At 42.7% G+C, this 22,099-nt stretch overlaps 1 long non-coding RNA gene across 2 annotated transcripts in view; it reads left to right on the forward strand.

Moving 5' to 3' along the window:
- Positions 1-22,099, forward strand: part of LOC111179247 (uncharacterized) — an 81,848-nt gene that overhangs the window by 30,719 nt on the left and 29,030 nt on the right. For both annotated transcript variants that reach the window (XR_016393135.1, XR_016393134.1), the window contains exon 2: positions 3,662-3,884. This is a non-coding gene — a long non-coding RNA (uncharacterized LOC111179247). The remainder of the gene's footprint in view (positions 1-3,661; positions 3,885-22,099) is intronic.

The raw sequence follows: 22,099 nt of genomic DNA on the forward strand, positions 1-22,099 counted from the left end.
CCATCTCCGCAACTTTTCCATCATCCCAAGCTGAACCTCCCCATTTCCCCCTTCACCCAGCCTCTAGCACCACCATTTCACTTCCTGTCTCTGTGAGTGTGACTCCTCTAAGTACTTCATATAAGTGGGATCAGACAATATTTTGGGACTGTCTTAGCATAATGTCTTCAAGGTCATCTATGTTGTAGCCTGTCAGAATATCCTTCCTTTTTAAGGCTCAGTAATATTGCGTTATATGTACATAACCCATTTTGATTATCCATCCATCTGTTGATGGATACTTGGTTGTATATCAGCTTGCTAAGGCTGCCATAACTAAGGACCACAGACTGGATAGTTTAAACAAGAGAAATTTATTTTCTCACAGTTCTGGAGGCTAGAAGTCCAAGATCAAGGTCTCAACAGGACTGATTTCTTCTGAGGCCTCTCTCTCCTTGGCTTGTAGATGGCTGTCTTCTTTTTGTATCTTCACATGGTCTTTCCCCTGTGTGTGTATGTTTAATTTCCTTTTTTGTATAATGACACCAGTCATGTTGGATTAAGGCCCACACTAATGACCTCGTTTAACTTTAATTACCTTTTTAAAGGCCCTATCTCCAAATATAATCACATTCTGAGGTCCTGGGGGTTAGGACTTCCATAAATGAGTTTGGGGGGCAGAATTAACCCCATAACAAGTTGCTTCCACCCTTTGGCTATTCTGAATAATGCCACTATGAACATGTACAGATATTTATTCGAGTCTCTGCTTTCAATTCTTTTGAGTATATACCCAGAAATGGAATTGCTAGAGCATATTGTAACTCGATGTTTAGTTTTTTGAGGACCTGCCAAATCATTTTTTCCCAGCATCTGTACCATTATACATTCCCATCAGCAATGCACAGGATTCCAACTTTTCTACATCCTTGCCAACACTTGTTATTTTCTGTTATTATTTTATTTTCATAATAGCCATTCTTATGGATGTGAAGTAGTAGCTCATTGTGGTTTTGATTCGTGTTTCCCTAACGATTACTGACGTTGAACATCTTTTCATGTGCTTGCTGGCCATTTGTAAGTTTTCTTTGGAGAATGTCTATCAAGTCCTTGGCCCACTTGTAGACATTTTTATTTTTCAAAGAAACCGTATACACACTATAGCAATAGTAAGTGAATGAAATGGGGAAAATATTCACCAGTCATCCCTAGATGTGAGATGACCACAGACAACTGGTACAACCTTACAGAGTCAGCTGTGGCAAGGTGGCACAGCAGGTGGACTCGAGAGCCGCCATTGCCTGGGCTTTGATCTCTGGGTCCTCCACTTACTAGCTAAGTGACCTCAGGCAAGTTTCTTAATCTCTTGTGTCTTGGTTTTCCTACTTAAGAAATGGGAGTAATAATACTGCCTACTTCATAGGGTGGTTACAAGGATTAAGTGAGTTAACAATGAGCACAGTGCCAGGTACAAATTCATATAAGTTAACTATCAACATTTATTCTCTGGATCCCAACCTTCTGGGCTGCCTCCACAGCTGGGCTCCATCTTGTGTCCTCTCCCGCCACTGCTGGTGTTTCTCTAAAGACCCAGTGATCCACCAGGCAAATAGATCTATGTAGCAGATACTATACGCTAAAAGCTTTTTACATACTAACTTTAATTTTTTACCATTACCTTCAACAATAGTCTAGTGATCCTGGGCTCTGGCTCAGTGATCAGCTGGGAAGGAATCTGGGTTCAGATCACAAATCTCCTCTTCCTATGGGACCTGGGGCAAGTCACTTCACATCTCTGGGCTTCAGTTTCTTTTTTTTTTTTTTGGCTGCGTTGGGTCTTCGTTGCTGTGTGCGGGCTTTTCTCTAGTTGTGGCAAGGGGGTGCTGCTCTTCATTGCGGGCTTCTCATTGTGGTGGCTTCTCTTGCTGCAGAGCATGGGCTCTAGGTGCACGGGCTTCAGTAGTTGTGGTTCACGGGCTGTAGAGCGCAGGCTCAGTAGTTGTGGTGCACGGGCTTAGTTGATCCGCGGCATGTGGGATCTTCCCGGACCAGGGTGTGAACCCGTGTACCCTGTATTGGCAGGCGGATTCTTAACCACTGTGCCAGCAGGGAAGTCCCTGGGCTTCAGTTTCTGTATTTGGAAAATGATGAGAGTCATTCTGATTTCACAGGGTCACTGAGGGGCAAGGCCTGTAAAGCACTTAGCACACACAGTGCTTGACACATAGTAAATGCTTAAAAGATATATATTACTATTATATCCATTTTACAGATGAGGAAACTGAGTCTTAGAGAGCTAAAGTTATTGCCCAAGGTCATAAACCTGATGTTGAGAGAAGATGGACCAAAATCATGTTCTTTATTATTTTCTTCAGGTCTGCATACATGATTTTTGTGCAGTTCCTGTTGTATGATAAGAGTGCAGACATAAGTTTGTATTTTTTTTAAATTGCATTAAAGCATGAGTAATTTTCATATTGCTATGGAGATATGAAGACCTAACTATGTAATATTCCACTGAATAATCCAGCATCTTCATGCCCACTATTTCCTTCTCTTGGATAATTTCCTCGGGATAAATTCCCAGAAAGGAATTTGATATGTCAAAGGGTGTTAACATTATTTTGATTTTGGATACAGAACATCATGTTGTTTTCCTAAAGAGTTCTGCGATAGTAATTATATTTGTATGACTGTAATTTATTTTCTGGTCTCCTTGAAATAATTGAACATTGATAAATAATGATGTAGATAAGTAATCTCCAGGCTGAAAAAGAGTGAATAGGTTGGGATTAGATGATAATCCTGTTTGGAAACATGTGACTAAGTAACCCCAGTTACTGGATGTGGGTATGTATTCGTTCTTGTCTACTAGATGGGATGCTCACATCATCCGGTTAAGGAGTGTGTATGTTATCCATAACTGACCAGCTCAGTCTCTGGGCATGTGAGGGTATCAGCAGAAGGTATGGCTTGTTTACTGGGTCCTGCTGAGCACTTGGCTCACCTCCAGAAGAGGCCTCTTGTTCTGAAAGGAACCTGGATCTGAGGTGCCTGAGTGGGAACCATTCTTCAAATTCTTAACTCAGGGTGTGGAGTCCAGGAGAACAGGGGTGACATCCTTTCTCCTTCACTATTAGTCTTGGGATCTACAGAAAGCTCTGAGAGTCTCTGTTTCTTTATCTGCACAGGGGAAGGGTGATAAAGTAGATAGTAAATGTTTAACAAGCCTTCAAATGGCTTCACATATATTAAATCATACCATTCTCAAACAACCCTATGAAGGAGATGTTATCACTAATCTCATTTTACAGATGAGGAAGCTGAGGTACAGACTGGTTAAATAATTTACAGTCAGTAAGTGGAGGAGCCAGGGTTTGAACCCAGGCTCTTGGGCTCCAGAGCTTCAGACTTCAGCACCACGCTCACTGTTGAGTAATATGGAAGGTTAACAAACCTTAGCTTTAAGGGCTATTGTGAGGATTGGGGATGATGACACATTGGTATGTGGCTCTGGTCTTGCTATTCTACAGAAATGGTCACTCTTGCTAAATTTATCAGTGATGTCCATATGACCAAACCTAATAAAAGCTTTTCTGTTTTCATTTTCTCTGACCTCTCAATAGCGTTAAACCCAGTTGACCATTTCCTCATTCCTTTTTTTTTTTTTTTTTTTTTGCAGGACGCGGGCCTCTCACTGTTGTGGCCTCTCCGGTTGCGGAGCACAGACTCCGGACGCGCAGGCTCAGCGGCCATGGCTCACGGGCCCAGCCGCTCCACAGCATGTGTGATCTTCCCGGACCGGGGCGCGAACCCATGGCCCCTGCATCAGCAGGCGGACTCTCAACCACTGCGCCACCAGGGAAGCCCCTCATTCCTTTTTTTTTTAACTCACAGGCCATGAGGTAGGTTTTTTCCTTTTTCCTTTTTTTTTTTTTTTTTTGTTTAAACAAATATGAATCACAATGGTTCAACAAGTAAGGCAAATTCCACGAATATAAAAGCTGCAATTTGCAGTATACCATATGTAGAACCCAGGGGAGGTGAATTAGACAGAAGTGGTAGTCATTCTAATTAAACAATCAGGTGACATCATGACAAGTTGGTTTTTAGCGTCAAAACTGTCCATTGAAGTTTCTTTTTTCTTAATGATCAGAGGTCCCATGTTGGCTCCAGCCTCTTTGTTGTGTTTCGTGTGTGATCCATCACAGAATGGGAACTTTTTGGCCTCTAACAGCTGCAGCTGTCCCAACAGTAATAGTAACAGGCTGCAATCCATTCAGCTCTAAGCTGGAGGTTGCATTCATGGCGCTGTCACTTCCAAAGTGTGTACACAGGACACCCAGCACAGACAGCTCGAGTAGCCAGCCCAAGTCACGGTGCGAGAGGCGTCCCCAGGGCACCGATTCCAGGCTGCTCACTCCTTCTTGAAACACTTTTTTTTTTGGCTTTAGTGACAATCCACTCACAAGGGTTTACTCCTACTCCTCTTGGTTGTTCCTTCTCAGTCTTTTTTTCTCTCTTTTCCTCTTTTAACTGACCTCTAAGTGTTGGTGTGCCCTGGGCTGGTGTCTCTTTAGCCCTCCTCTCTTTTCTTTCCCTGGGAGATCTCACACAGTCCTGTTGTGTAAGATATCATCTGTATTATATATTTGTTGATGACCCCTGTATTAGCCAGGGTTCAACCAGAGAACCAGAACCAGTAGGAATATACAATGTATCAAGAGATTTATTGCAAGGAATTTCTTATGTGATTTTAAAGGCTTGCTAGGTAAGCCCCAGATCTGTAGGTCAGGCTGTCAGGAAGAGCAGGCTGGAAACTCTTCCCCTGTCCCCACCCTGGCTAACCTCCATCTCCAGCCTGGACGACGACTGCCAGCGCCATTTAACCTGTCTCTCTGCTTACATTCCTGCCTCACTCTCATTGTTTACATTCTTGCCTCACGCCACCCATTTACCAGAGTGTTTCTTTAAGGTGCACAGCAGAGTGATTTGACTTAACGTACATCATGAAAGAACTGTCATAATAAGTTTAGTGAACGTCCGTCATCTCATCCAGATACAAAATGAAAGAAAGAGAAGAGAATATTCCTCCCTGTGATGAGAACTTTTCGGATTTCCTCTCTTAACAACTTTCATCTGTAACATCCAGCGGTGTTCATTCTATTTATCATGTTGTACATGACATCCCTAGTACTGATTCATCATATAACTGGAAGTTGGTACCTTTTGACCGCCTTCCTCCAATTCCCCCTCCCCGCTCCCCAGCCTCTGGTAACCACAAATCTGATCTCTTTTTTTATGAGTTTGTTTGTTTGTCAGAGTGACCCTTTTAAAGCATAAACCAGATTTACCTGATTCCCATATTTGAAACTCATCAGTGACTTCCCGTTGCTCTTAGCTTAAAATGGAAACCTCTGACCTTGGTGGAGTATATTGCAGAATTGGTCACAGATTTTTCCCATCCCTGTCCACATGCCCCTTTGCTATGTGACTTTGCCACTCCTCCCATAAAGAGGAGTAGTCCATTTTCCTACCCCTTGGATCTAGGCTGGCTTTGTGACTTGTGTTGACCGATAGAATGCAGTACAAGTGACATTATTTGACTTTCAAGTCTAAGCCTCAAAAGGCCTTGCAGCTTCTACTTTTATCCTCTTGGAATGTTCCCCTGAGACCGACATGTGAAGAAGGCTAGTCTAGCCTCCTGGAGGATGAGCAATCATGTTGATAGAGAAGAACTCTTCCATCCGAGGCCCTCTAGACTGACCGGCCAATAGCCAGCACTAACCACCAGACGTGTGTGGGAAACCGTCATAGATCATGTAGTCCCAGATGAGCCACCAAATGATGGCAGCCACCTAAGTGACACCAGGTGAGACTGGTGGTTCTTCTGCTAATCCCAGCCCAAATGGCTGCCTTCCAGAATTGTGAGCAAATAAATGGTTGTTGTTTTAAGCCACTAAGTTTTGGGTTGGTTTGTTACTCAGCTCTGAATACCTGTTACACTTCATCTACAAGGCTCCATATGCCTTTGACCAGCTTCTCTAAACTTATTTCATACTGTTCCCTCCCTTGATTGTTCTACTGTAGCTCCACTGGCCTCGTCCTGTTCCTGGAATATTCCAAAGTCTTTTCTTCCTCCAGGCCTTTGCTTCCTTTGGCAATTGTATGGCAGGTTCATCTTCATCTTTCAGTGTGTATTAAAATACCATTCTTCAGATTAAATTCAAATACCATGGAGCAGTCTCCCATGACCACTCCTCTATGTAAAGTTGCCTCTGCCAGACACTCCCATGTTAGGATTTCTTTCCTTACCACAGTTTAAAATTATCTTGTTCCTTTATTTGTTGACTTGTTTTACTGGAAGGTAAGCACCACGATTCTTCTCAACACAGCACTACAGACTGCCACTATCAAAAGATAAACCCTAGCCCCTTTGTAGGCAAAGAGCATGGTTATTCAGTGAGGAAGACAGAACAGCCGGGAACTCTGACAGGTGGTTGAGGGGCAGCATGAGGGCATTCGATGGGGGAGAACTTCTTCAGTGACTCAGAAGCTGCCTTTAAGTCACACTTCAGCAAGGTTCATCCCTCCCAGGCATCTGGCCCAGAGCACCTTGATTTCTCTTCTTATCAATCCTGCCTCAGTTCTGGGAGTTGCCGTGTATAAATTATCTCAGTCTCAAGGATCGCTCTGGAGGCTTGGGATTTTTGAAGAACTACTAACAATGGTTAATGTTGTCATTCACAAATATAAAGTGTAATTTAATTAAACAGATTTTCTTCCTCCTGAACTCTTCATACAAATCTTCAGAGATTTAGGCTCCCTGCTAAAAAAAAAAAATGTTTTTACTCCTCAAAGTTGGGACAAGGGATGTAAGAAGAGACATTGTGAGAAAGTTCAAGAAATACTGTTTCATTATCATTTTCTTAGGTTTAAAAAAAACCTTAAATTGGAAGAAAAAAGAATCAGAAAACTGACCTCCTGGAAACAGCTGTGGGAAAGCTGAATTAAAAGGGGTGAAGTGAAGGGGCTTCCCTGGTGGCACAGTGGTTGAGGGGACACGGGTTCGAGCCCTGGTCTGGGAGGATCCCACATGCCGCAGAGCAACTAGGCCCGTGCGCCACAACTATTGAGCCTGCGCGTCTGGAGCCTGTGCTCCACAACAAGAGAGGCCGCAATAGTGAGAGGCCCGTGCACTGCGATGAAGAGTGGCCCCCACTTGCCACAACTAGAGAAAGCTCTCGCACAGAAACGAAGACCCAGCACAGCCAAAAATAAATAAATTAAAAAAAAAAAAAGAGTAACAAATGTTCAAATACAATTGGTGTCAAAAAAAAGGGGGTGAAGAATGACAGCTTTATTCCGGATATGAATCTCAATACTTCTCAGCACAGGAAATGCATACAGTTACTGCAGGGAAATAAGACATATAGCTTATTTATTTAATTGAGTTGAGAGAATCATAATTTTCTTTAAGCCTCTGAGCAAAATATAATGTATTCTAGCACTCAAGAATAATATTCAGAGACGCCATAGGACAGAAGACTATTTGAATGAGAATGGAGTGGTGGAAGTGGAGGGGGGGGGAGGGGAGGAGGGTTGCTGATCACTCCTTGTTCTGTGCCTCTCAGATCCATTTTCTTCCCTGCTCTGTGTCCCAGCAGTAGGTTCTCTCCAGCCTCTACCCTCTAGCAATCAGGTCGGGTCCAGCCAATGGAAAACATCAGCAGAGGATTGGAAGATGGAAGGAGAGAGAGGTCAGGGTATTTACACCTCCTCACTGTGGTTCTGCTCCTCTGAGGCAGTGGGTCTCAAAAAGTGATCAGCATACCAGCAGCATCTTCATCACCTAGGAGCTTCATAGAAATGCAAGTTCTTGGCCCAACGCCAGACCTTCTGGGGGGCCCAGCAATCTGTATTTGAACAAGCCCTCCAAGGTGATTTTGATGCTCTGTAAAATCTGAGAACCAATGATGTACAGCCACAGCTTCTGGTGGGCAGACCTTTCTCTGCAGTCCCAGCTTTTACTAGACTCCAGTAATTCTGCCCCCTTCTTTTGTCCTTCAGGTCTGGGGGTAGAAAGGGTTTCTCAGCACGGCTGGTACTTCAGTAGCTCATAACCTCTTGATGGTTGCCTTATCCCTGCCTATTGTGCCTTTGCAAAGTCTCTTTAGTTAAAAGGTTTGAGTACACTGCCTGTCTCCTGCTATCTGCCTGATTGATTTGCAGAGGCACCAACTGTGGGCAAAGGCTGGAAAGCTAACTGGCCACGGATAACAGAGCACAGGCGTATCAGGCTAGCAGGGCAGGGAACGCATGGGAGTGAGCCTCTCCTACGTACCAGGCGTTCACTCGTTTAAGGCTCACAAACCTCCTAGAGGAAGGTATCTTCTGTGTTTCACTGATGATCACCTGAGCCAGACCCCAGACTGCACCTCTGTCATAAACCGGCTGATTCTTCTTCCTGGCCAAGGAGACTCTTCCTGAGAATCCTGCCCCTGGAGTCCTCACACAGGTCACACCTTCACCCCTCAAACCATCATGAAGTTGTTGTTAGGGGCTGGGGGGAGACTGGTAGGCCCCTTAAGAGCTGTGTGATATTGGGCACGTTGCATGGCCACTCTGAGCCTCAGGTTCCTCAACTGTAAACAGGGATTTTAATGCCTGCTCTGTGGTGTGTTGGGAGGATTGCACCAGGTGACATATGTAGAGTACCTGGAACCACATCTGGAACAGAGTAGGAGCTCTGTAAACCTGAGTGCCTCTGCCTTCGCCACAAAGGTGTGCTAGGGAGAGAACCTGACTGGCTAAGTGAATCAGGTCTCACTTTTTAAAAAATATTTTATTGGAGTATAGTTGGTTTACAATGTTGTGTTGGTTTCAGGTGTATAGCATAGTGATTCAGTTATACATATACACATATTCGTTCTTTTTGAGATTCTTTTCCCATGTAGGTGATTATAGAATATTGAATAGAGAACCCTGTGCTATACAGTAGGTCCTTGTTGGTTATCTATTTTATATATAGTAGTGTGTGTATGTTAATCCCAAGCACCTAATTTATCCCTCTCCACCATGTTTACCCTTTGGTAACCATAAGTTTGTTTTCGAAGTCTGTGAGTCTGTTTCTGTTTGGTAAATAAGTTCACTTATATTATTTTAAAAAATTAGATTCCGTATATGAGTGATATCATCTGATATTTGTCTTTCTCTGTCTGACTTAATTCATTCACTTAGTGTGATCATTTCTAGGTCCATGCATGTTGCTGCAAGTGGCATTATTTTGTTCTTTTCTATGGCTGAGTAATATTCCGTTATATATATGTACCACATCTTCTTTATCCATTCCTCTGTTGATGGACATTTAGGTTGCTTCCATGTCTTGGCTATAGTAACTAGTGCTGCAATGAACATTGGGTGCATGTATCTTTTTGAATTAGAGTTTTCTCCAGATACATGCCCAAGAGTGGGATAGCTGGATCATACAGTAGCTCTATTTTTAGTTTTTTAAGGAACCTCCATACTGTTCTCCATAGTGCTTGTGCCAGTTTATATTCCCACCAACAGTGTAGGAAGGTCAGGTCACACTTTTTATATAGATGTTGGTCTGGAAACATCATATCCCCAAGGAAAGGCACTTCCAACAGGTGGAATCCTCAGGAAGTCAAGAGGACTTGTCTAAGCGCTGAAGAACTTGGTCAGTAATTGAGGCTTGGTGAGAGACAGGCGGGGCTGACCGTTGGATATGCAGTTTGTTTGTCTTTTAAAGTAAGTTATGCTCTGGAACTTGCCCCCAGTCTCTCTCCTGTGCTCTTCCTGTCTCCTTGACATGGTGGTGACCAGAGGAGGGCAGTGCCTAAGGGGTATCTGGAGGAAGAGTTCCCTTAATGTGACTTTGCAAGCTTGGCTCCCTCTGCTTGGAACTATCTCTATCCTCACCCAGGCCAACTCCTGCTAACTCCTACTCTCTGCTCAGACACCGTCCTTTGGACCTGTTCCCTGGCTCCAGCCGTTCTAGGCAGAGTTAGCTGCCCCTCTTCCACAACACCCAGCCCCATGCATTCCTCAGTTGCCACAGTTGCCAAGGGTGTGGGGTCTGTTTCCTCTCCAGGCGCAGGCATTTGTCTTGCTCACTTGCATCCCGGGTCTAGCCCAGGACCTGGTCTGCATTGGGGCTCAGGGTTCCCAGATGCTCAGCGGTGCATTTAGGAACAGCCTGGGAGAGGGCTTGCCTCAGGCCTGATCCATCTCCCATTCGTCCCTGGTTAAAGCCCATACACGTGTATTTCTTCCACGGACGTTGGTGGAGTATATGCTGGGTTCCATTCTGGATGCTAGAGATGCAGGAGTGGATTGCATGCAGCTCTCCTGGAGCCTGCAGGCTAATAGGGAGGACGACTGTACACTAGGTAATACTGATACACAGCAGAAGCCCTCAGTGGCCCAAGAGAGGTGCCAAGCTACGGGGATTAGAGGAAGAAGGGGTGACTCCCTGTTGGGCTCAGGGAAGACCTCACACACAGGTGCTCTGTTGCCTTCCCGATAACAGAATATCTTCCCAGCAGTTATAGCACATTTCTAATATCATGATAGCTGCTGTGGTGAGGTGGGGTGATCACAGACACACCTATCCCATGGTCTTTTTGCTTGCCTAATCTATGGGTCTCAGACTTGTGTCATGACTTCTTTTAAAACAATGGCCCTAGCCAGCCCAGGAGGTGTTCTAGAAATCTAAAACAGATGGGTTTTAGAAATCAAAATGTTTTAGAAATCTCAGTCAAATGGGGACCCATTTGAGTGGCACAGTGATTGGGGGACCTGCTGGCAAGGTCAGGGTGAGGTCAGGGATGCTAAACATCCTGCCAAGCCCAGGACAGTCTGGCTCAGTGAAAAACGGTTGCACATTGTACATGACTCTCAAGTGCCCTGCCTGACACTCAAGTAGGTGGAAAACTTGTTTATAATGCTCTGAGCCTAAAACCTAATCCCGTTTTATATGTAAACACAAAAGTATTTTCTGCTCAACTTTAATAAACACTGAATTTTCCAGGGGTGCAACTACTGTGTAAACCAAAGAACAATGTACTTTATTTTGTTTGGAATTTTGCCAAGGGTTGTTCAGGGGGTTGGAAATCATGTCACCAATGGCAACACTGTCAGATTTGATGCCCAATTTAACTTTCCTGTATCAGTCTGCATTTATAGCTGCTGCATTTGTATTGATTTAAACCTTATTTTTAAATGCCAAAAATAAAGAAAAAAGAGTTGACAATATATATGCTTTAAAGCAACCATAACAGAGATTATACCCAGTGCTGAGGTGAGATGGGCGGGTGGTGAGATGATAAGTAACTTGAGGACGGGAGTTCTTTTAGGTACAGAGGTTGAGGAATCCTTTCTGCGGAGGGGATATGAGGTGAAAAGTGAAGCATGACAGAGCTAGCCGTGCAAAGGCCCTGAGGTCGAAATAGCTGGGCATGTCTTAGGAACTGTCAGAACCCCCAGGTAACTGGAGTACAGGTGAGCAAGGGGAGCAAGGGCGGAGAGCATCAGGGGTTGAGGCTTGAGAAGTGAAAAAGGGCCTTGAAACTGCAGTAAGGATTTTATTCTCTGAAAGTCACTGAGGGGTGTGAAGCAGGGAATGACCTGGCTGAAATTATCTGTTAAAAAGATGAAGCTGCCGGGAAGGTTCGAGGTGAGCCTGGAATATTTTGCAGTGCCAGAAAGCAAAGAAGGCAGTCAACATGGAGACATTACACATGTCATTTTCCTGTTGTCTGGAAAGCTTAAAGGGAGAGAATAAGTGCTCTGTAAATATTTAATGATGCCCTGTGTTGATAGAAACTAATCACAGAGGACAAGGCATGGCAGTTCTGTATTGTGGATTTGTGTAGAGCTGCACTGTTCAATACAGTGTCACTAGACATATGTGACTATTAAGCACTTAAAATGTGACTAGTGCAACTGAGGAACTGAATTTTAATTTTATTTAATTTCAATTTACATTTAAAACCTGAAACTTGACTCAGTTATTAGAAAATGTTTAGGTGTGTTGAGAATAATTTGATAGCTCATTAATAATTTTATATTGATTACATGTTGAATTGGTAATACTGTAGATATATTGGATCAAGTAAGAGACTTTATTAATATTACCAGTTCTTTTTACTTTTTAAAATGAGGCTACTAGAAAATTAAAAATTATATTCTGGCTTACATTATTTTTTTTTTTTTTTTTTTTTTGCAGTACGCAGGCCTCTCACTGTTGTGGCCTCTCCCGTTGCGGAGCACAGGCTCCGGACGCGCAGGCTCAGCGGCCATGGCCCATGGGCCCATCTGCTCCGTGGCATGTGGGATCTTCCCGGACCGGGGCACAAACCCGTGTCCCCTGCATCGGCAGGTGGACTCTCAACCACTGTGCCACCAGGGAAGCCCACATTATTATTTTTAATTTTTATTTTATTTTTTTTTTGGCTGCATCGCAAGCTTTCAGGATCTTAGTTCCCTGACCAGGGATTGAACCCCGGCCCTGGCAGTGAAAACGTGCCGAGTCCTAACCACTGGACCACCAGGGAATTCCCTCTTTATTGTTTTTTTAAAGTTTGTCTACCCTTAGTTGTTTTTTTTTACATTGAAATATAGTAGAGTTATAGTTTTGTGTTAATTTCAGGTGTACGGCAAAACGTTTCAGCTATACATACATATATATCTATTTTTTTCAGATTCTTTTCCCTTATAGGTTATTACCTGGCTTACATTATATTTCTAGGAGACAGAGCTGCTCTAGATGTTTTAACGATGAGCCCTCAATGCTGTTTTCAACCATAAAAAATCATTACACGGACAAGGAACTGTAGCGACTTCCACTGTTGAGATTTAATGTTCCAATTAAGTGGAGGCTATAAATGAGATTAATGGGAAAAATAAAGGCAAACCCTGGCCTGGGTGTTGATGAAGTTAGAGGGTAACATGCCAACTTCTCCTTCCTCTTTGTCCTTAAATGCACTCCCTGCCTTTGTGTAGCGTTTCTTTTCTAAGGAAAGGGGGTAAGGTTCTGTAGTTCGCCCAGTCAGAACTTCTGGTCTCCCTTTTCCTGGTCCCCTTCCTGCCCTTCCTTCTCAGGGATTCACATCCCTTTACCCTCCATATCACCCATCTTCTCTGGAGAAACACAGGATAGAAATTTAACTCTAAAGCAGGCAACCTTTCTTTGTAAAGGGTCAGAGTAAATAATTTAGGCCTTGTGGCCATAGTCTCTGAGGCGACCCTTCAATTCTGCAGTCGTAGAGTGAAAATAGCCACAGACAATGTGTAAACAAATGCGCTGGGCTGTGTTCCAATAAAATTCGATTTATGGATACTGAAATTAGAATTTCATATAATTTTCCCATGTCATGAAATAGTCTTCTTTTGATTTTTTCCTAACTCTTTCAAAATGTAAAATCCATTCTAGACTCAAGGGCCATACGAAAACAGCCTGGCAGGATTGGCCCTCGGGTCCTGGTTTGCTGACCCCTCCCTAAAGTATAAGTGAAGACTCAGTGTAATGAGCTATCCTTTGGGGAATATTGGGGCCAGAAAGATCTTTTCATTCCTTCACCATACAGCTCAGTCCCAGCCAATTGTAAGTACTCAGTACTCTACCTGAGTGACTGAAATTTCAGGAGCCCTGTCAAGGTCGGGAGGTTAAACACTGTAGATCATCCGAGGACCTGGATGGCTGGAGGGACTTCTGTGCAGTAACCATTCTCAGCGACAGTTCCCTGCTCCGAGTCCTGTACTCTAAAGGGCCTGCTTTGGCCCTGGTCTGGCTTTAACCTCCCCAAGGGATGAAGAATCTACAGGGCAATGGAGACATGCCCATTTGGAGACTCACCCCTTCCTCCATGCTTCAGGTATTGGGACCCCATAACTCCCTGCCCAGATGAACTCAAGTCCACTTTTATGCTGGTGTGGCCTCTACCCTGGGCCCATTCTCCTGTGCAGAGACCACACTGCCAATGTGCTCACACTTGGGCCAAGGGATGGCCAAGCGGCTGCTGTTTGCACAGGGTGCAGTGGAGCTTGGAAGCACGGACTAGGGCTGTGTGTGTTGCGGTGAGCAGGGGCAGGGGCTGGGCCTGGGATAGAGGGCCAGGGGTGGCTTCTTCTGTCTGGCTGTGTTAGGCATAGAATTTTAAGTGTAAACCTGACTAGGTAATTATGATGGTATATTTGTCATGGCAGCAGGATAAGCGATATTTTAATCAAGAGTTTGTTAGGTTGACTTATAACTTAAATATTTAGACATATAGTCTTTGCGCCTCCATTTATATCCTCACGCTAAACTCTGCAAATGTTAGGGTAGGCCTGCTTCCACAGTTGAGTTAACTTTGCAATGGAGGTGGAGGGTGGGTGGGAGTCAGTGGTGTGGTAAAGCTGACTTGTACTGGCTGCTGAGAGCCCATTGTGTGCCTCTATTCCCAACTCCATGTTCAGTGACGCCATGTTGGTAGCTTGAAGTTGGTCAAGGTAGGAGTATTTACGCCATGGAAATGGCAATGCCATGAATCAGAGTTTTGGGCTTTTTTGTTTGTTTTGAGAACTGGTTGCTAAGCATTTACCAGCACACCACACGCCGTGTAACTGGCCATTGTTTGTGACAGAGGCTAGCTTGTCCCCACCTTGCCCTGTAGAGAGTCCTCATTTACTTTATGAAGAGAGAAGACCCGGAGAGATTTTCAAGGGACACGTTCAGCAGAAAAGTGTGATTGAAGCTTACTGAATCATTCACTCATTTGTAAGAATTTCTGAACTAAACCAAGTTTCTGGTTGTCCCAAGCCACATGCTTGCATAACGCCAAGCTCTGATCCTTAGGGCAGCATTTGTATAGAGAGGCCCCACTTTAGACTGTGGCTGCTGGTTTTGATCAGCTCTAGCAAGACATGAACATTCCCAGCCTCATACCTTGTGTTTGCAGAATACCTCTCAATTCAGATAAACATGTAACGTCTTCATGGTGAGAATTCAGATGCACATGGTGAATCCCTAGATTCCTTTCCCTGAAAGTACTAGTAGTAGCAAAAGCTATGGGTTTCTCCTCTTATTTTCCATGCCTGCCCTCTGATGGTGAATTGAGAGAAATACAGGTAATTCCCATGAATGCCTTAGATTCTGGAAGACAGGTTTGCAAACGCAGCTACCTGCTGGGCCAGTGTAGAAGAATGAAGATGGCAGGGTGTGAGAAGAATGGGGAGTTGTGGGGTGTACTGGAGAACTCAGGGCCCGTCTAAAAGGGAATGACCCTACTGACTCAGGGTGGAAGGCTACTCCTAAGATTATGAGTCTAGACAGAGGTCATAGCCTAGGAGCCTACAGATAGGTGTCTTCTGTTTGGCCTTCACAGTGTAGATCCATGCAGTGTTTCAAAATAGTTGCGTACATTACAATTTTTTTATTTCCAGAATTTTGGTAAATATCTGAATATTTGGGGTTAAAATCAAAAGCAAATGGGGACCAGTCTTGAAGTTTCCCTGAGCAGACAAAACCAGCTTAGTCATTAATTTAGCTTAATTACCAGTTACCACGAAGACACTGCCTTCTCACTATATGAGCTGTTTTGTAACGTTGTACCCCTGAAACTCATTCCAGGTTTGGCTTGAGGGCTCCCAGTTTGCAAACTGTCTTTTTGATGTTGTGCACTATATATATATATATTTTTTACTAATTACTACTTCTGTGATTCATAGGTTTTGTTTTGGCTATTTCAGAACCATTAGCATGGGCAACCCCAAGTTCACACTGCCACATGGCAATAATTGGGTGATATAAAAACTATTAGAGAAATTTTGAAAATGGCAACTGACATTCAAGAGCAAGTTTCTGTAATTTTCCCAAAGCAAGAATTATCTCTACGACATCCCTGACAGACGAGGCCATATGTTTTATGCTCTAGGAATTCCAGAAATAGGGAATCCATTATTTTTCATTTGCTTTTAATTTTTTATTATAAGACATTTCATACAAACAAAACCACGTGCACACACACACACACACACACACACTATAAGGTATGTAGTATAATAAAATAAACAGCCTCCTCTCCACCATCTATCTTAAGAAATAGAACATTACCAATGCCTTTGAAAGCTACCTGTGTTCTATCTCTGTTGAATCCTCTCTCTCCCCACTGAGGGTAAATACCATTTTCTTACCATTCCCTTGCTAAACTTAGTTATTCCGAGAATAATTCTAATAATTTGTTTATTGTCACTTTGGGTTTTTCTAGGTCGAGAATCATTTCATTTGAGAAAATTAACTGTTATTTGTTCTTTTCCAATCCTTGTATCTCATTTCTTTTTCTTGAATTTTTGTACTGATTAGGTTCTCTGATTCAGCAGTGCTGAGAAGTGGTAACAGTAGGGGCATCCTTGTTTTATTCCTGATTTTTTTAAATGTTTGTTTCATTGTTAACTATAATGTTTGCTGTAGGTTTTGATAAGCACACTTAGTTAAGTAAATTCCCTTCTATTCCTAATTTGCTAAGAATAGCAATTATGAATGGTTGTTGACCGTGATCAAATGAACTTTTTCTGCAACTATTAAGGTGATAATATGTTTATCTTTAACTTTTTATTATGTAATGTACACAAAATTAGAGAGAATGTTATAATGAATCCTCATGACCCATCATCCAAATTCAACAGTGATCAATTTCCTGCCATTCTTGTACCATCTCCTCCCCCACTTTTTTTGTTTTTTCGGGTATTTGAAAGTAATTCCCAGGCATCATGTAATTTAATCTGTAAGTACAGTAATGTGTACCTCTAACAGATAAGGACTTTTTTTAAAAAAAATCTATTTTATTTTTGGCTGTGCTGGGCCTTCGTTTCTGTGCGAGGGCTTTCTCTAGTTGTGGCAAGCGGGGGCCACTCTTCATCACGGTGCGCGGGCCTCTCATTATCACGGCCTCTCCTGTTGTGGAGCACAGGCTCCAGATGCGCAGGCTCAGTAGTTGTGGCTCACGGGCCTAGTTGCTCGGCGGCATGTGGGATCCTCCCAGACCAGGGCTCGAACCCGTGTCCCCTGCATTAGCAGGTAGATTCTCAACCACTGCGCCACCAGATAAGCCCCCTGGCAGGAGTCCTTTAGACCCAATCAGGTTGTCAGTTACTTGCCACGCAGTCTTAATTTGGATGTTTGGTGGTCGTCTGGGTGGATCTTTTCAAGTCCAAAGAGATAGAGCAATAGGAGAATGAGAAAGACGGAGGGGGAGAAGCCTTGGCCTCAGTGTGCTTCTTCACGGCCAGAGAACTGGTCTCTGCCGGATCCTGCAGGTGACGTCAGCTGCCACTTAACGGGCTACTTGAATCTACGTGGCTCAGGATAAGGCCCAGCCACCCTTCAGAGGGGAGCCAGAGCCCAATAGGTGGATCAAGATTATGACCTTTGAGGCCCCGCATTGGGTGCCAGAAAAGATGTTGCAGGAAAGAGAGTGGGGTGTGAGAGGATGGTCACATCCCAAGTCATGTCTGAGTCCCTGGGATGGCTGCCAAGTGTGGGTTCTCGGCTTCGTGCAGGCAAGGATTCAAGAGCAAGACAAAGTAAAGTGAAAGAAGGTTTATTCAGGGAGATACACACTCCATAGACAGAGTGTGGGCCATCTTGGAAGGCAAGAGGCCCAGATGAGGACTTTTAAGAAGCATAGCCACAATACCCATGATTACTCCCCCACCCCCATAATAATAATTCTTTAATATCATCTAATATCCAGTGTGAGTTCAGTTTTTCCTGATTTTCCAAATTATTGTAATTTTTTTTGTTGGTTTATTTGAACCAGGATGCAAAAAGGTGCACACATTTCATTTCGTTAGTGTGTTTCTTAAATCTCTTTTAGGCTGTAAATTTTTTCTCTTCTTTTTAAAAATGCTATTTATTTGGTGAAGAAACTAATTCATTTGTACTATAGGGTGTCTTGCCTTCTGTATTTATCTGATTTAATTTTGAACTGTTATTTACGTGTTATTCCATCCCTTGTGTTTCTGAAAGCTAATAATTAGAAGCAGAGACTTGATTAGAGTTAGGATCTTTTCTTTTTTCTTTTTAAAAAATGTTTAAAATTTTAAAATATTTATTTAGCAAAATTTCTCTATAGGTGGTGCTGTGTACTTCCTATTTCGTCACATCAGGAGATACATAGTATCCGATTGTCTCACTTTTAGTGATCTTAATACTTATCAACTTGTTCAGATGGCATCAGCCTAACCCATCTATTACAGTCTCCCATTCACCTTACACGCCATGCTTTTGGCAGCCATTGTTGATCATTATCGCTATGATTTCATTAGAGATTGCAAAATAGTCATTTTCTAAGTCATTAACTCTTCCTACATTTATCATTTGTGATTTTTCTGTAAAGAAGAATTTAATCAATTATTTGTTTACCGTGAAAAAGAGTCTGAATGGGAAAGGCAAGATAAATGCTGGATTCTTTTTAAGTGTCAATTTCAGAATGAATTGACATCCTAGCAACCTCCAAAGACATCCAATGATGGCTTTATAAAATTATCATTACAAATCAATGTATTTTTATATATTTGTTGTGTGGTTTTTTTTATAATATTCTTTTTTCTTTTTTTTAAACCCCACATTTGTTTATTTATTTATTTTTGGCTGTTTTGGGTCTTTGTTTCTGTGCGAGGGCTTTCTCTAGTTGTGGCAAGCGGAGGCCACTCTTCATCGCGGTGCACGGGCCTCTCACTATCATGGCCTGTCTTGTTGCGGAGCACAGGCTCCAGACGCGCAGGCTCAGTAGTTGTGGCTCACGGGCCTAGTTGCTCCGCGGCATGTGGGATCCTCCCAGACCAGGGCTCGAACCCGTGTCCCCTGCATTAGCAGGCAGATTCTCAACCACTGCACCACCAGGGAAGCCCTATTTGTTGTGTTTTTTAAAGTATACTTTTATATATTTGTTGTTTCAATCTATTGAAATAATAATTGTTATTTTTTAATTGAAGTATAGTTGAATTACAATATTGTGTTAGTTTTAGGTACACAGCAAAGTGATTCAGTTATACATATGCATATGCATATTTTTTTCAGATTATTTTCCATTGTAGGTAATATTATAAGATATTGAATATAATTCCCTGTGCTATACAGTAAATCCTTGTTGCTTATCTGTTTTATGTATAGTGGTGTGTATATGTTAATCCCAAACCCCTGATTTATCCCTCCCCTCATCATTTTCCCCCTTGGTAACCATAAGTTTGTTTTCTATGTCTGTGAGTCTGTTTTGTATGTATTGATAGATTCATTTGTATTAGTTTTTAGATTCCACATATTAGTGATATCATATTTGTCTTTCTCTGTCTGACTTCACTAAGTATACTGTTCTCTAGGTCCATCCATGTTGCTGCAAATGGCAGTATTTCATTCTTCATTATTATTTTCAATGCTTAAATTTTCCCATCTTTGACCAGCAGGAGCTTCTTCAAGCTGTTCCGGTGTACTACTGAGATGCCCCCAGTAGCCTTTGACATGTTCCTTGATTTCTGTTACGACAAGATGTACCAGGACCTTTTTGTACATTTCCTTCCCCAGATGTGGCAAAATTTGTCCAAAGAGCCCTGGTTCCTTTTAAAGGGTAATAATATTTATACACCATAATCTTGGGGTTAGGGGTGTATTTATTGATTCTACTCTTTTCAGAATAACCATACCAATATTACAACAGACAACAAGACCCTTGAATCCAGCTTTGATCTTTTTTTTTTTTTAACCCTGTGATCTATCCTACTAGGGTGTACAGTCAAAATACTGTGTTTAAAGTCACTTGAGGGACTTCCCTGGGGGTCCAGTGGTTAAGACTCCGCATTCCCAAGGCAGGGGGCCCAGGTTCCATCGCTGCTCCGGGAACTAGATCCCACATGCACGTCACAGCTAAGAGCCTGCCTGCCGCAACGAAGATCCCAAGTGCAGCAACTAAGACCCGGCGCAGACAAATAAATAAATATTAAAAAAAAAAAAAGAAAGGAAGAAAAGAAAGGATCACACCTGAAACTTACATGATATTGTAAGTCAACTATACTTCAATAAAAATAAGTAAATAAATAAAATAAAGTCACTTGAAATAATTCTGTGTAGTTATGCTACCAGACTGACAAAGAATTAGATTATTTTGTTTGTTTTAGTTTTAATTTTTAGGGGTTGCTTTTTATTTTTTGATTCAATTTTGTGTTTTATTTATGCAAAATATTTATATGATTCCAAAGTCAAACCATTGTTAAAAAAGAAAATCCAACTGAGTAAATTTTGAAGATCTTATAGGCTTTATTCAGTGATTCATGAATCAGGCAGCATCCCATCTAGCAGATAGAAAGGAGCTCCAAGAAGCTGTACAAAATGAAAGACTTTCATAGGCAGAAGGGAGCAGGAACAAGGAAGTTACACTAGTCAAAAAAGTGGGTTGGTTATTGCAGGGTTACTTTCCTTTAGGGGATGACAGGGGTCTGTCAGGCAGATTACCTAGCTAGTGCTGAATAGGCAATTTCTGATTGACTGGTTTAAGACGCTATTTCTGGTAGAGTCAAACTCGTAATTAAGTTAAGTCTTGGTTTGGTGACATGGAGCTTAGCATAAGCAACCCTATTTTAGTCCTGTTTTCTTCCTTTTAATACCATAATACAAAGTACATTCAGAGAACTCTAGCTTCTACCTTATCCCAGCCCATCTGTTCTCTTCCTCCCTTTTTATATGACCGTTTATTATTAGGTTTTGGTTTATCTGTCCTTTGCTGCAGTGACTTTTGACACTAACCAACAAGAGTTAGGCCAGACTTCATGGGTTAAGAGCACAGTGCTCCACAGACTGGCCTCACTTCAGACACCAGCCAAAGCTAGGGGGTTTCCAGGGATCCCCCACTTCTGAATAACTGGCTATAGATATGGGGGTTCTCACGACCCAAACAGGTTTGATTATTTGCTAGTGACTCACAAAGCTCAGGAAAGTTCTATAGTTACAATTACAGTTTTATTATCGCAAAAGGGATACAAGTCAGAACCAGTCAGAAGAAGAGACGCGTAGGGTGAGGTCTGGGAGCGTCCCCAGTGGGAAACTTGCTGTGTCCTCTCCCTGTGGCATCAGGACAAGTCACCCTCCCAGCACACTGATGTGTACTGATATGCATGGAGTGTTGTCAACCAGGGAAGCTCACTCGAGGTATCAATACATTTTATTGGTTTTTTATTGGGATTTCATTATGTAGGCATGATTAATTGAATCATTAGCCATACGATTGAATTCAATCTCTAGTCCCCCCTCCCTGGAGATCTGGTTGCTATCACCTGGTACAAAGCCTCAACCCTCTAATCACATGGTTGTTCTTTCTGGGTAGCCAGCCCCCATACTGAGTCATTTCCTTAGATAAACTACCTAGTGGCCCACTGTCAGGGAGGAAAACATTTTCGTCTACCCTTCTAGGTTCTTCTGACTTGTATAAGAATTAAATGGACAATGAGGTGGATTAACAGGAGAAAATCAAACAAAAGTTTAATAACAGGTATACCTGAGAGAGACCCAAGAAAACAGAGTAACTCACCAAAGCCCTCACCTTAAATACCATCTTCAGCTAAAGACAAAAGAGGATGTTAGGGGTAGTAGTTTGGGACCTCAAAGGGGAGAAAGGGAATTCACATGCATATGGAAAAGCAAACGTTTGGTAAACAAATGTTTGCTGGGCCATGCAGAGACAATGGGACACAGAGTGGACTCTGATCTCTGGGTGTTGCTGGGTCTCCCCCATCACAGCTAGCCCATATTCTTTGTAAATATTTCTGGCGATGGCTCTATTCCGGGAACAGGCCCTTTATCCAAATTCCTTCAGGCAGTTAAAAGGGTGGTGACAAGACAAACTTCCTGAGTCTTCTGTTTTTTAAAAACAATCAGCCAAATTAATCCTCATGCCCAAGAGACATATTTTGGGGCAACAAAGTTTGCTCCCTTACCCACCATGAGTCATGTTAGCATAAGCTCTGGGGTGGTCTGAAGAGCCATCATGAATAACAAAGACATTCCTAGCACTCAGGAAATTCTCAGGGTTTAGAGACTGACTCCCAGGAATGGGAGACAATGGCCAGC

Source organism: Delphinapterus leucas, chromosome 4 (assembly GCF_059928025.1).
Source record: "Delphinapterus leucas isolate spDelLeu-1000000601 "Yukka" chromosome 4, BTC_Dleu_Yukka2, whole genome shotgun sequence".
NCBI classification, from domain to species: Eukaryota; Metazoa; Chordata; class Mammalia; order Artiodactyla; family Monodontidae; genus Delphinapterus; species Delphinapterus leucas.